This window comes from Lactuca virosa, chromosome 8, assembly GCF_052849685.1.
Source record: "Lactuca virosa cultivar CGN04683 chromosome 8, Lactuca_virosa_CGN04683_v6, whole genome shotgun sequence".
NCBI lineage: Eukaryota > Viridiplantae > Streptophyta > Magnoliopsida > Asterales > Asteraceae > Lactuca > Lactuca virosa.
The window spans coordinates 108,945,258-108,958,039 of NC_136433.1; the positions used below are offsets into that span (position 1 = coordinate 108,945,258).

Here is a 12,782-nt window from a genome sequence, read left to right on the forward strand (position 1 = left end):
CATATAATCATGCCTCCAGAGTGACTTAATTTCACATTCTGAATATTGGATTACCTGTTAGCTACAACTCACATCTGCTGTTAGCTTCTTTAAGTCTTCTCTTTAAGTCCGATTGCCTTCTCAATCCTAATAAATGACGGGATGAGTTAAAGCACTATCAGACTGAATACCTTTTCTTATGAGTCTTCCATGAACTCAATACCAATTGTACTTATCCTTATCTGGTATGCCTTCGGCTTCCTCAGGGGCTACTACTTCCTGGGAAACCTTTGGCTAGGATCCTAGAAGCAACTTCGTCAACACCGTCTCAGTCTGTGATAGAAAAAGGAAAGGAAGCGGGGAAGAGTTTAGCAGCAGGAAACTAGGGCTAACTCGGGATGTTAGAAAGGCCCTCTCTAAGATAGCACACCCTGATGCCTAACATCCTACTGCTGGAATCCATTCCACCTGTCCTAATCTATTCTTACCTTCAAAGAACAACAGCATAGTAAGATAGGTTGAAGCTGTTGGGGAGATAGAGGCTAAGACTACTCAATCTTTATCCTCATTGGACTCAAGGAAAAGGAGCTAACCCGGATGCAAATCCTAGAAAACTAACTAACCTCGGTAAAGGAAGCCAACTTCCGAAACTGCAGGAGAATTGGGACCCTTGCTTCGCTTCGCACCTCGTCATAGCCTTGAAAAGCTCACTCGGAGTTATAGTTAGAGAATGGGATATGATTAACTACTTGCCTACTGCTACCTGGGAGTCTTTCCTCGGGAGATCGAAGAAGGTATACTATTAGACAAGGTTCATTCCTGCTTAGCTGCTTTGCTGCTCTTCTTCTTTATCAAAGATAGCTATTCCTCTGCTTTGATGCTTTCTGTACCTTTATGGGACTTACAGTAGAATAAAGGTCCCGGACCTCATCCACGAGACTAACCAGGAGAGAACACAGGGTCAAGCCAAGCCCTTACCCGCCTGAATGGAATTCATATCTCCTTCGTCTGGTCGAGAAGGGAGAAAGCCAGTGGAACTGGACTGTGACTCTTCTATTACATTATGGAGAAGTCCATTCTCGTCATGGTCGATCCACGTCCTACCGTAGTGCCCGGAGAACCAGGCTTGCTTAGCTTACAAAGCTAGCTTACTAACGCGAATCCTTTTTTATTGATTGCACGAGCTAGCCAGCAAGCCAGCAAAGCCCCCGACGCTTAATCGCTTCATTTAGGCACCTACTGACACTAAAGTCGTTCCACTCGTGCTTCTCTAACGAGAATCACTTCGTTCCACTCTCCCAACAGGCCAGCAAGCCATTCCTAGCGGCTTAGCCCTTGTTAAAGGCTAAAGAGCGTACTGAACACTCACCCTTTCTCGCCAGCAAGCTAAGCTCCTAGTCCTCTTAGCCGGCTTACCTTTAACCTAACTCTCTAGTTTATGGCCGAAAAACACGGGAAAACACTACTTTTTGATCAAAAAAAAGAAGGCCATTTAAAAGCTCTTTTCTTGTGTTCTTGAGTACACGTTAGGATATTACTTCAGGGGCTATCCAAGCCATTGAGGAGCCTGCTCAAGCTGCTGAGGATGATGAATGATCCTAGAGGCTCTTCTTCCGTATGAGATCTTATAACCGGGAAGCGTAGGTAGAACTTGTGGAAGGAAGACACTGGCGAGTAGACCTGTGAGAGCCCCCCATCAAAGGTTGATATCTTACCTTTCAAAGCGGGTATAAGAATGGGAAGTCGGGATATCCCAATCTTCCAGCTCTCAAGAAGTTCAGAAGATTCATCCCTCATTCAATCCCTTTTGCTCCTGCTTTCATCTACCCCTATGCTTCTGCTTTCTTCGTCTATGCCTATGCCTCCAGGGATGGATCCAATTTCCTGTCCTTTTTTGGAATCGTTGATACATATGTTATGTTACGATGGCTTCGGATGAGAGAGGGTGGTCGTAGATCATAGTTCTGTAGCGAAGCTAGGTTGTTGAGTTTGAGCTATGAGTTCTGACCTGAGCTAGTCTTTCAGATTAGGCAGGGAACATGAGGGACAGTTCCTCACTACCGAAATTCCCTTACAGTTCTAGAAGGTAAGAGAAGCTAGGGCTTTTGAGTTCCAGTAATCAAGCCAAACTGGAGTTCTGGAGAGAAGGCAGTGAACGGAGTTGGCGGTTCGAGTTCTTGGCAGGACGGATGGGACCCAGAGTTAACAAGTAGCTTGGCTCAACCTTCGCTTTCCTTTGACAAGGCAGCTAAGGCTCCAGCTTCGCTTTCTACTTCGCTGCCTTTTTCTAACGAGACAAGTAAAGTACCTTAATTCACTTACAGCAAGATAAGGTATTTCAAGCGGGTGAAAGTATAGAGCTACTAACCAGAGTCAGAAAAGTTGGTTGGCATTCAAGCAAGAGAGAAAGAAGTCCCGATCAGGCTACAAGTGGGACTAGAAGCGAGGGCCGCTATTCCAGTCAGCTTGTTAGAAAGGGAACTAGCACCCTAAAGACAGCTACTCTCGCTTTCTAACAGTAAACTAAACTGCCTTCCGGTCGCCTCACCAACGCCTTCTCTCCCTATCGGTCGAACTTTTCCATCCGGGAAAAGGGATCGATTACCTTTCTTAGCTAGGAGAAAGTCACTGTCATCGCTCTCTCCTTGAATCGCTCGGAAATCGTACCTAGCCTCTCGTCCATAACCTAGCCCGAAGCTCTCAAGCGACTGATTTCACACAAGTAGTAGGACCTTCTTGTATAGTGGAGTTAGAATAGGCTCTAGAATAGTCGAATTAATGGTCAGTCTCGCTCTCCACCCTGCTGCTAGATGGGATAGGGCTTTTCACATGCTTGAGATAAGACAGATATTTTTTAGGCATTAAAGAGGCCGAGAGAAAAGTCTCATTTTTACATAGATGAGCAGCAACTTTATAAATTCATGCTCAAGTTTGTCACTTAGAAGATAGGATGGTATCGACCCGGACAAGGGGGCAAGATCCGCTGGCTTAGGGCCCTTTTAGTAGGGAGCAGAATCGGTAGGTTCCTTTCCGCCCATCGATTCAATAAGATCAGTTCAATCAGTAAAGGTCGAATTGAAATCTATTATTATCATAGACAAGACAAGGGAAGATGCCCCCCAATAGAAGGCAATTTTTTAATGTACCAGAGAATAGGCAGGTTTAGAGTTAGAGGAATATCAAGAATTGGAATATCAGTCAGAAATTGAATAAGAGAAGCAAAGACGGGTTATAGTATAGTAGAATCAGTAATCATCTAGCGGGGACGGTTTCACTTATAGGTCAAGGGTCTCGCCCATCTCTATTCGCCTATCCTCTTCCTAGATCGAAGCTTTCCTTGGCTTCGAAGCCTATCTCCACCATGACCTCTTTCTCCTAGCTCTAGCTGTCGAAATAAACCGCCTCTCCCTCTGTCCTAGTCAATTCATTCTTTCTTGGCCTCTTCGTCAGTAGGGGTCTGGAATCTAACCCTCAAACCTTTCCTTTAAGATAAGAAAAGCGTATCGCCCTTTCCTCTATCAACTACCATCGGAAACGCGGAAAGAGCCTATCTCTTACTCTTAAATCCAGTAAAGCTTAAGAGAGGTACTGAAAAAAAAGACTAAGTGACCCGAGAAGCCCACCCTTTAGGTCCCTTTTCATAGACGAGAGAATGAGGATTGATTTAGTGCTGAAAGCCTTAAAAGCATCAATACGATTTCAGCTTGCCCCTATACTCTATGAGATAGAAACTTTTGCCATTGAAGGGTCCTCATAGAAGGAAAGAGTGAAAGTCTCATTTTGACACTAGCGAGATACCTACTTTCTAATGGATCTCTCAGTCTATGAAGGAAAAAGTGAGAACGTTAAAATGCCTTTCTAATAGAAAGTTTCTACATGCTATCTGGAGCTATAGGTAGAGGAATTTGATCGATTGGCTTTCAAGCTGAACTATGTAATTAAGAAGTGTAATGCCAAACTGATTAGCTAAGAGAAGCCCTGGAGTAAGGCTTTAGCCTCAGCCTCCTATTGCCCTGACCAAAGTTGCATGAGAATGCTAAAACAATTAAACCGACTCTCTAATGCAGCCACCTACTGCACTATTTAAGTCAATAGCAGAACCATCCACATTTAGTTTAAGGCCTGTAATATGAGGAATCTGAGCCATTTCCCTCTTTTTGGAATGGCGGGCAGAATGATTATCAAGGCTTGAATGCATGTCTGATCATGAAGACTGAGAGAGCAAGAAGCCTTAAGAGATCTGAGCACCACTTCAAAACACTTAGGATCATTTTTGTTTTTCTTTGAAGGATCTTCACACAGGGAAAGAGCTCCTAAGTGCTAAGTCCGACAGTGCTCTCCACCCTGGATAAAGGTCTATGAGGTGTGGGATGTCTTCCCTTCCTGAGTTAGTGCCAAAAGAATAGTAAGCAATGATCATGTTGCCAGCATGCTATGCGACTAGTCGATTATCTTACTAAGCTAAGAACTGGATCTCCATCCAAGAAAGTCAATAGATATTTTTTATGGCTTTCAGTGCCTCTAGCACGAGATCATCGAACTGCACTTGAATTAAGAGGTTCACTTCACTGCTGGTATGCTTTAGGACTCTTCACTGAATGACGACTGACTAGCGGATTCAGGGAACGAAGATGGCCCTCTACCTACATCTATACTGGACTCCTGACTGTTAAGAAACTTTTTCTTTTTTCGATTTTGAGTTCTTTTTAGAAGAGAGAAAGAGTATAAACAAAGGGTACGCTCTCTAGAAGATTTGCTCGGAGCTGTTCAATTTCACTCGGTCGACTGGTATCTTGAAACCTCTTCGCTTGCGGGGGCAGGAGTGGAAACGTCTGAGAGAGCACTTCGCAAAAGAATCGTGTGGCGCGGTGAAGGGTTCCCGTTGGGGTTTCCGGCTCTCCTGGTCTCCACCTACTTGTGGAAGAGGGGGTGAGTTGATATTAAGGTGTCAAGGCGCTCGAAGAAGGCCACAAGTGGAAGCAACCGATGCTTTGGTCATTCAGTTGACTCCTTGCTGCCAGTCCGTGCTTGCTGTCATGCTGGCAAAAGCGGGGCTTTCGGTCGGTTTTACCTACTATTGGATTTGAACCAATGACTCTCGCCGTATGAAAGCGATACTCTAACCGCTGAGTCAAGTAGGTCAAGCTGAGTCAAGTCAGAGAAAATAGACCCCTATAAGTATAAGAGAAAGCCGCGCAACCAAAGTTCCCCTTACTATACAAGGGGGGGCGGAGCGCTAAGAAAGAGAAAGCGTTATCACTATACGAAATGAAGCAGCGGCTAGCACGCTAAGCTAAGATCAACCACTTGGAGAACGCGGAGCCTTTCTTTCTCGGTCGTCTGTCTTAAGAAGTTAAGCGGATTCCGATTCATGTGGTCGTTCTCTGCTGCATTGGTGTTTTCACTCCCCACTCTCCACCAGAACAAAATGTTTCCACTATATCTCAGGAGTAGTCAAAGGAAGTACGGCGGGTCCGAGTAGGAAAAAATGAACTAAGAAGTAGGGCATAGAACAATGGATCAATTCATTCAACAAGATCCGTTCGGATCAGACCAGGATGAATGGGATTGGTTTGACCTCTCGCTCGGAATTCACCCGCCGCCGACAGATGTCCCATGCCACGTTTCGTGAACAGCTATGCCCGAGAATGAATGAATTGTGATATAGCGCCGAATAAGTCACAGCTCTATTCCCGACTTGAAATCCATAAAGGACTTTAAGGGAGAGAAAATGGGGGGCCCTAAAATGCCTCGGGACGACTGCACGTTACATCATAGCAGCACGACCAAATGGAGGCGGAAAGCCGGTTGGGCGCTAGCGCTTTATATTATACTAATATAATATGAATTCAATTAAGTTAAGGGCTTTTCCCTTATTAGTAAAGTTACTCGAGGCCAGAAAATGAGAATACAATCTAGAAGATCTGGTCGAATGGTAGAAGAATCTATGGATTCGTTAGGAATCGATAGTCGTTGGCTGGACATACGAGTCACAACCGGCCGGGAAGAGGAGGGATCAACGACGGAGCTACTAGCTACTAGTTGTAAAGGAAAGGACAAGACCACCTTTCGTACATTTCTACTGGTCCAGACATTCGAATAGCGAACGAAAGACCAGGAGATTGGATCTAGAAAGCACTTCCAGCAGGGTTGACGGCTGTGTGGTCCTCATTCAGCTGGAAGTAGGAAAGAAATCCCGGCACGACCGATGACTTAGTCTCCTTCTCCGCTTCGACTCAACCACCTACCTAACCTCTTAGAAAAGATCCGATAGATAGCAGCTACCTAACTTTTAAGCCCTTCACCAATCAAGGTCTTTCATCTAGTAAGTCCTAGTACTATGTTCTCCAAGCTTGACTAATAGATTAGGCAGGCCCTTTAGAGAGCAGTAGAATGTTGGGTTAGCTCTGCCTTTAAGTGATAGGGGGTGAGGGGAACTGCTCAGAAATGTCTTAGTTGGTTGAGGAGTGACCGATCCGGTCAGTCAAAAAATAGTAAAAAAAAAGAAAGTCTGTCTGGTCTGGTGTAGCTAATGTGACTTTCTCGATCTATAGTTCTTCTTCTTTCTCTCTCTTGACCAATGCTCTGGCTTCCCTCACTCAAAAAATCAGCCATTGTGACACAGGTGTCTCGAGGTAGGCCGTGGATTGAATAGAGAAAGAAGGGCTAGAAGAGCATCCATAGGAAGAAGAGGACGGAAGAGTAGTGCATCCGTGTCTACTCACTCCGGTGGGATTCCAAGATGAAAAGGGATCAATCCAATTACAGCTGTCAGCTAGATAGACGAAACGAGGGCATATCCAGACGTTTCAGTGGTTTCCATTTCGATGGTGACATTAAAATCCTTTACCATCTTAGTAGAATCTTAACTCAACTCGGGAGAGGAAGAATCCACTCCCTGAGAAAGAAGGAAGTGCTTGCGCCTTAGGAATCTTGCGCTAAGGCTTGAACTTGCTGCATTCTAGTTTCCAGGAGCGCACTGGAGTTTGATCTTTCAGTCGTTCATTCTTCAAGGCATAATCTTTCGTGACAAGCGGAAGACGGAGGAGCAGGCAAGAAGAGCAAGTATAGTGAAAGTATCCTCATGGGCCAAACAAAAAGAGGTTGAGCCCCAACGTCAAATTAATGCATTGATTCAAGGGGTACCCGTGCAAACATCGTCTATCTCTCTGGTCAAGTGGCTCCACTCTTAGGGAGAGAATCTACGGATTCTGTGAAAGGGCTTCCCTATCTATGATTGAGCTCTCGCTCTTACTCTTTCTATCAGTCGTGTTTTTTCTTTTCTCTCTGACCGTCAACTTGCTTGATTTACTAACCTCGTGTTCTCATCCACTTTAAGGTCAGGTCGAAGCAAAGCGTTTTCCTTCCTCTTCCTATCGGAAAACAAGAACCCGCCAGCTAACTTCTCTCTAGTGGGCTTCACTTATACGTTATCCTTCCTGGCCTTACCTCGACTCTACTCTCCAAGCTAACTGCTCTACGCTCGCCTGACATATCGGTCTGAAGTTTCTTTGATCACTTAGGACAGACAATCTTTCTAAAAAAGAAAAATCTCGTAATATAGTTCAAGAAAGTGGCTGTGACGTGAATTGCATTGTGCTCATCAACGTGTAAGCTCCACCATGCTGAATGAGAGAATGACATTCCCTTTCAATTGAGATATTGCGTATGATAAGAGAGATAAAGGTTCCTTTTTTTCCGGTATGCTGCTCCGCGAGCAAGGAGCGATAGAAGCTAGTATTCTGTAATGAATAACAAGAGTCTGGCACTATAGGGGAATCCAACACCTAGTGATTTACATTTTACACCTTATCTTCTAGACTTTCGGTGGAAAAACCAGCCGAGTCTTCCAGCAGGAGTTCCACGCCTTTTTAACCTGCATAAAAAAAAGGAAGTCTTGCGCCGGGTATGATCCCGGTGTCGAGCAGAGCAGAGAGAATTAAAAAATTTGAATGAGAAATCATTTTCAAATGAGACTCTATGGTAGTCCTACGCCAAGTGATCTAGAATTTATGGTAGATGAGGGTTTTTCTTTATCTTCAGGTGGTACCTCTACTACTCTTTCTTCAACTAGGTCGGACGCACAAAGCGCTCCACCTGAGTTAGAGCGGTTATTTGAGAGAATCTGCAATGAATACGCGGAGTGGGTGGTGATAGCCGATAAGCAATTACCCCCCGAATGGGACATGCCTGACCTTGTTCGGGCAGTGATAGGGGAGGAAGCGCTAGCCACCCCAAGCTATATGAGCGATGCCTATTATGATGTAATGTTACATGGACAAAATAGTTGGTTATGCCAATCAATTTTGAAGTTTCTTGATCTAATCAACTATGTCTTCTAGTCTGTTTGGAAGGAGAACTCATTTTCATTTCATCTTGTGACTCATTCTCTTCGATCTTCTCTTTGATTGCTTTTGAAAACGTCTTTTTAACTGAACTACAATGGTCTGATTCTTTTGAAGAAGATATGTAGGCAATTCGGCGTATACCCGGATGCGACCCCATCCACTCCCTCCATCCATGGATAAGGATAAAACAGCATCTTTCACTGTTTCGTTGGAAAAACCAACGCTCATATTGACTTTCTTTCGCCCTACTCTAAGGGTACTTTAAAGATTTTGATATCTTTTTTTTATATTATATAAAGGCCCCAGAACGCTAAAAGGTGAGGGAACCAGAGTTCTCTTTCTAAAAAAGAAAAAGAAATGACTATAAGGAACCAACGATTATCGATTCTTAAACAACCTATATTCTCCACACTTAATCAGCATTTGATAGATTATCCAACCCCGAGCAATCTTAGTTATTGGTGGGGGTTCGGTCCGTTAGCTGGTATTTGTTTAGTCATTCAGATAGTGACTGGCGTTTTTTTAGCTATGCATTACACACCTCATGTGGATCTAGCTTTCAACAGCGTAGAACACATTATGAGAGATGTTGAAGGGGGCTGGTTGCTCCGTTATATGCATGCTAATGGGGCAAGTATGTTTCTCATTGTGGTTCACCTTCATATTTTTCGTGGTCTATATCATGCGAGTTATAGCAGTCCTAGGGAATTTGTTCGGTGTCTCGGAGTTGTAATCTTCCTATTAATGATTGTGACAGCTTTTATAGGATACGTACCGCCTTGGGGTCAGATGAGCTTTTGGGGGGCTACAGTAATTACAAGCTTAGCTAGCGCCATACCCGTAGTAGGAGATACCATAGTGACTTGGCTTTGGGGTGGTTTCTCCGTGGACAATGCCACCTTAAATCGTTTTTTTAGTCTTCATCATTTACTCCCCTTTCTTTTAGTAGGTGCCGGTCTTCTTCATCTGGCCGCATTGCATCAATATGGATCAAATAATCCATTGGGTGTACATTCAGAGATGGATAAAATTGCTTCTTACCCTTATTTTTATGTAAAGGATCTAGTAGGTTGGGTAGCTTTTGCTATCTTTTCTTCCATTTTTATTTGTTATGCTCCTAATGTTTTAGGGCATCCCGACAATTATATACCTGCTAATCCGATGCCCACCCCGCCTCATATTGTACCGGAATGGTATTTCCTACCGATCCATGCCATTCTTCGTAGTATACCTGACAAAGCGGGAGGTGTAGCCGCAATAGCACCAGTTTTTATATGTCTGTTGGCTTTACCTTTTTTTAAAAGTATGTATGTACGTAGTTCAAGTTTTCGCCCGATTCACCAAGGAATATTTTGGTTGCTTTTGGCGGATCGCTTACTACTAGGTTGGATCGGATGTCAACCTGTGGAGGCACCATTTGTGACTATTGGACAAATTTCCCCTTTTGTTTTCTTCTTGTTCTTTGCCATAACGCCCATTCTGGGACGAGTTGGAAGAGGAATTCCTAATTCTTACACGGATGAGACTGCCTGAAAAGTGAGAAATTCTGACACCCATCATTTTCGAGTGAGTATTACACCAAGAATTGACAAGCCTTTAGTTGTACGTTTTCTATTTCTTACGTGACTTTGATGAAAGAAAGCATTCCGGGAACAGGAATAAGAGTAAAGGCCTTCCTTGTCATTGTAGTAGGCTTGTTTGCAAGAGAGAAGAAGCAGCTTCAACGATGCAATCAGACCTGTGAGAGTAAGCATGAGAAGCCAGTCTGTCTGCAATTGAGTTGCCTTGTCTATAGATGTGAGAAACCATCATGCCAGAAGACAATAAGCTGATGCATTCTCTGATCAAGTAAAGCACATGTCAAGGGGTGGATATAAGACCAAGGATGGAGTCCACCATAACTTTGGAATCAGATTCGATGTCATTCACTTGGATGCCCTTATCAGAACATAGTTTGAACCCATCTCTGAGAGCTCTAGTCTCAGCCATCATGTTAGTACCATTGTGATAGAATGAAGAGAAGGAAAAAATAAAAAATTTGACCTGAACTCTTTCTCAGGATACCACCACCTGCACTCTCTCCCATAGTAGCTAATCCATCTATGTTGAGTTTGGTACATTTTGGGGGAGGAGGATTTGATCCATATCCCGCTTTTATTTCCCTTCGGGCTCCTTATTCCGAGGCTATTCTTTATCACGGCTCTTCTGAGGCTTTCCAACCAACCCTGTTGACTCGGAGTATTCAACCCCCCATTCGCCTAGCCATCAGATTCCTCCGCTGCCATCTTCGCTTTTGGCTCCTTGTCATTTGATCTGGGGGAATCAACCTCGAAGAAGGGAGCCTAGGAGCGTAGTTTGGCCTGTGTTTAAAATTAAATGCTCAAATTCCAGCTTCAAGCGTTCTGCAGCTCATAATCATATTATGGAAAAGGAGGCGTGGGAAAACGGCACCAATTCTGTCCAATAACATCAAAAACCTCATTTTTTAGTCCTCCGGCCTTCGCAAACAAACAGTCCGGCCAACCCAAGTAATCCCCCATAACATCAATCAGTACCGCAAAAGGCTAAAAATCTGACTAAGTCTCCAGCAGCTGCGGAGCGGGGGATAAAGGAACAGCAGGATTACAACATTGCACAGGATCAATCAGAATGCGGGAGCGCAGAGCCTTTAAGAGATAGGGGGTGCGGGAGCATAATACTTAATACTAAGGATTCCCCGCGGTTTTTCATGCAGATTTGACCACGGTGTGCACCCCCCTTAACTTAACCCCTATTACGTAAGGGGGACCTTCGGCGGGATAAAAGAGAGTGCGGGAAAAGCAGCTACAGATACAGGACAAAAGAAGGAGTGGCGCACTTAAAGAGTAAAAAAATCCATCGTAGCGCAAAAGAGCATCCCGCAGAAAGAGGATCCCGCGGAAAGTTTCCACTTTTCTGTCCAGCTGCAAAATGGAATGGAATAGTCTAAGATGCTTAATAGCTCCAACAAGCGCGAAAGCCGTTGCTTCTTGCTTTCGAGCCCAAGCCTACGTTTGCTTAGTAAGGTTGCTTCTTTTTATATCTCCTCAAAAAAATAAAGGCGAAAGGTTGCTTGCTTTACTTTGAGAAAGAAGTAGAAAGAAGGTATTATATAATAAATAAAAGTAAAAGCGCTAACGCGCTTTTTTTTTCAATAAGGGGCGGGAAGAAGCGAGCCTCTCAGAGAAAAAAGTGCTAGTTGTAGCGCGCTAGCGCGCATTTGACTAAAAACATGGAAAGTAAAGGCTCTGGGCAACGAGTGGGGGGGGAGCCTTGACTTGAAGCATTGTACAAGTGCTTAAGGCTCCTTCGGGCCATGGCCACAACTATCATATAAGGCAAGGCTTGGAAGCAAGCTACCTGCGCCTATCGGCGGGAACTGGGCTTGGCTTTGTTAGTAGTGCCCGCCCATTCTGTCTCGCCCGCCTGCCGACCCATGAATTCTTCAGAGCTGGCCGGCAGGCCGGGCGTACGGGAACCGTCGAAGAAGTGCCTTAACGCGCCGCAGCCACTACTTTACTTTGACTCCTTTTATGCAATTATGAACTCCACGTAACTTTCTCGATTCCAAGGCAACTTATCCTTTTTGAGCTGACGTAACAAACTACGCGATCCTCCCAACGAAGCCAACATAAATCCGATACGAATAAAAAAAATAAAAGGCAATTTCATTATGGTAGTATACCAGCCACCTGTTCTGGAACTGGAAGTTCCAATCGGAGCATATAGATCCGTAAATGGATTTGTATGTATAGCCACTTCAGTCGTGTTCGTCGTTTCTTGAAAGTATCTTTTTTCTGGGAACATGGTCAACCAGAAATTCTTATGTTCGCGATTCTTCATCCACCGATGCAGAAAATGCTCCACTTTTCCATTCTCATATGAGGCCGGAAAGTTTATTGGCAACAGGTCGACACGAAGTGATTCATCATCCTCAAACATGAGCCGATCGTTAGTTAGGGACGGTTTATAGATCAGAAAATTCCCACAAATTGAATGAGAAGTGGGTCCATGTAAATAATCGAGACCTTGCAAACAACAACGCTCCTTCCCCATATGGAGTTCGGAACCCAAAGGCAATCGTTGAGTGAACTGTATCTTCTTTGTGTTAGTTAACCTAAGCCGCACCCTTACTGCTGGGGTGGGGCTCGGCCTCCGAACCGTACGTGGGACGAGTTTCTGCCTCATATAGCTCGGGCCGAAACCCGGGGGAAGTTTAGGAGAGATGGAGAGAGCCAGCAGCTGACAGTCGGGGCGGGGATAAGCTTCCTTCTTCACAAGCTTCTCCCTCCCAAAAAAACCGAACCGATAGCGCTTCCTGTTTTTTCTATTCCATCCCATTCCATTCCGGGACAGGCGGCTAATACTAATCTAATAAGTGAAGTAGTCGTCGTCTGACCAATCGGCTCGGACACCAGACCGCCCGTGCCCGCCCAT

General features: G+C 44.6%; 1 pseudogene; it reads right to left on the bottom strand.

The window, feature by feature from the left end:
* Positions 1 to 11,874: 11,874 nt before the first annotated feature.
* Positions 11,875 to 12,686, bottom strand: LOC145132359 (cytochrome c biogenesis CcmF C-terminal-like mitochondrial protein pseudogene; annotated as a pseudogene).
* Positions 12,687 to 12,782: the final 96 nt, after the last annotated feature.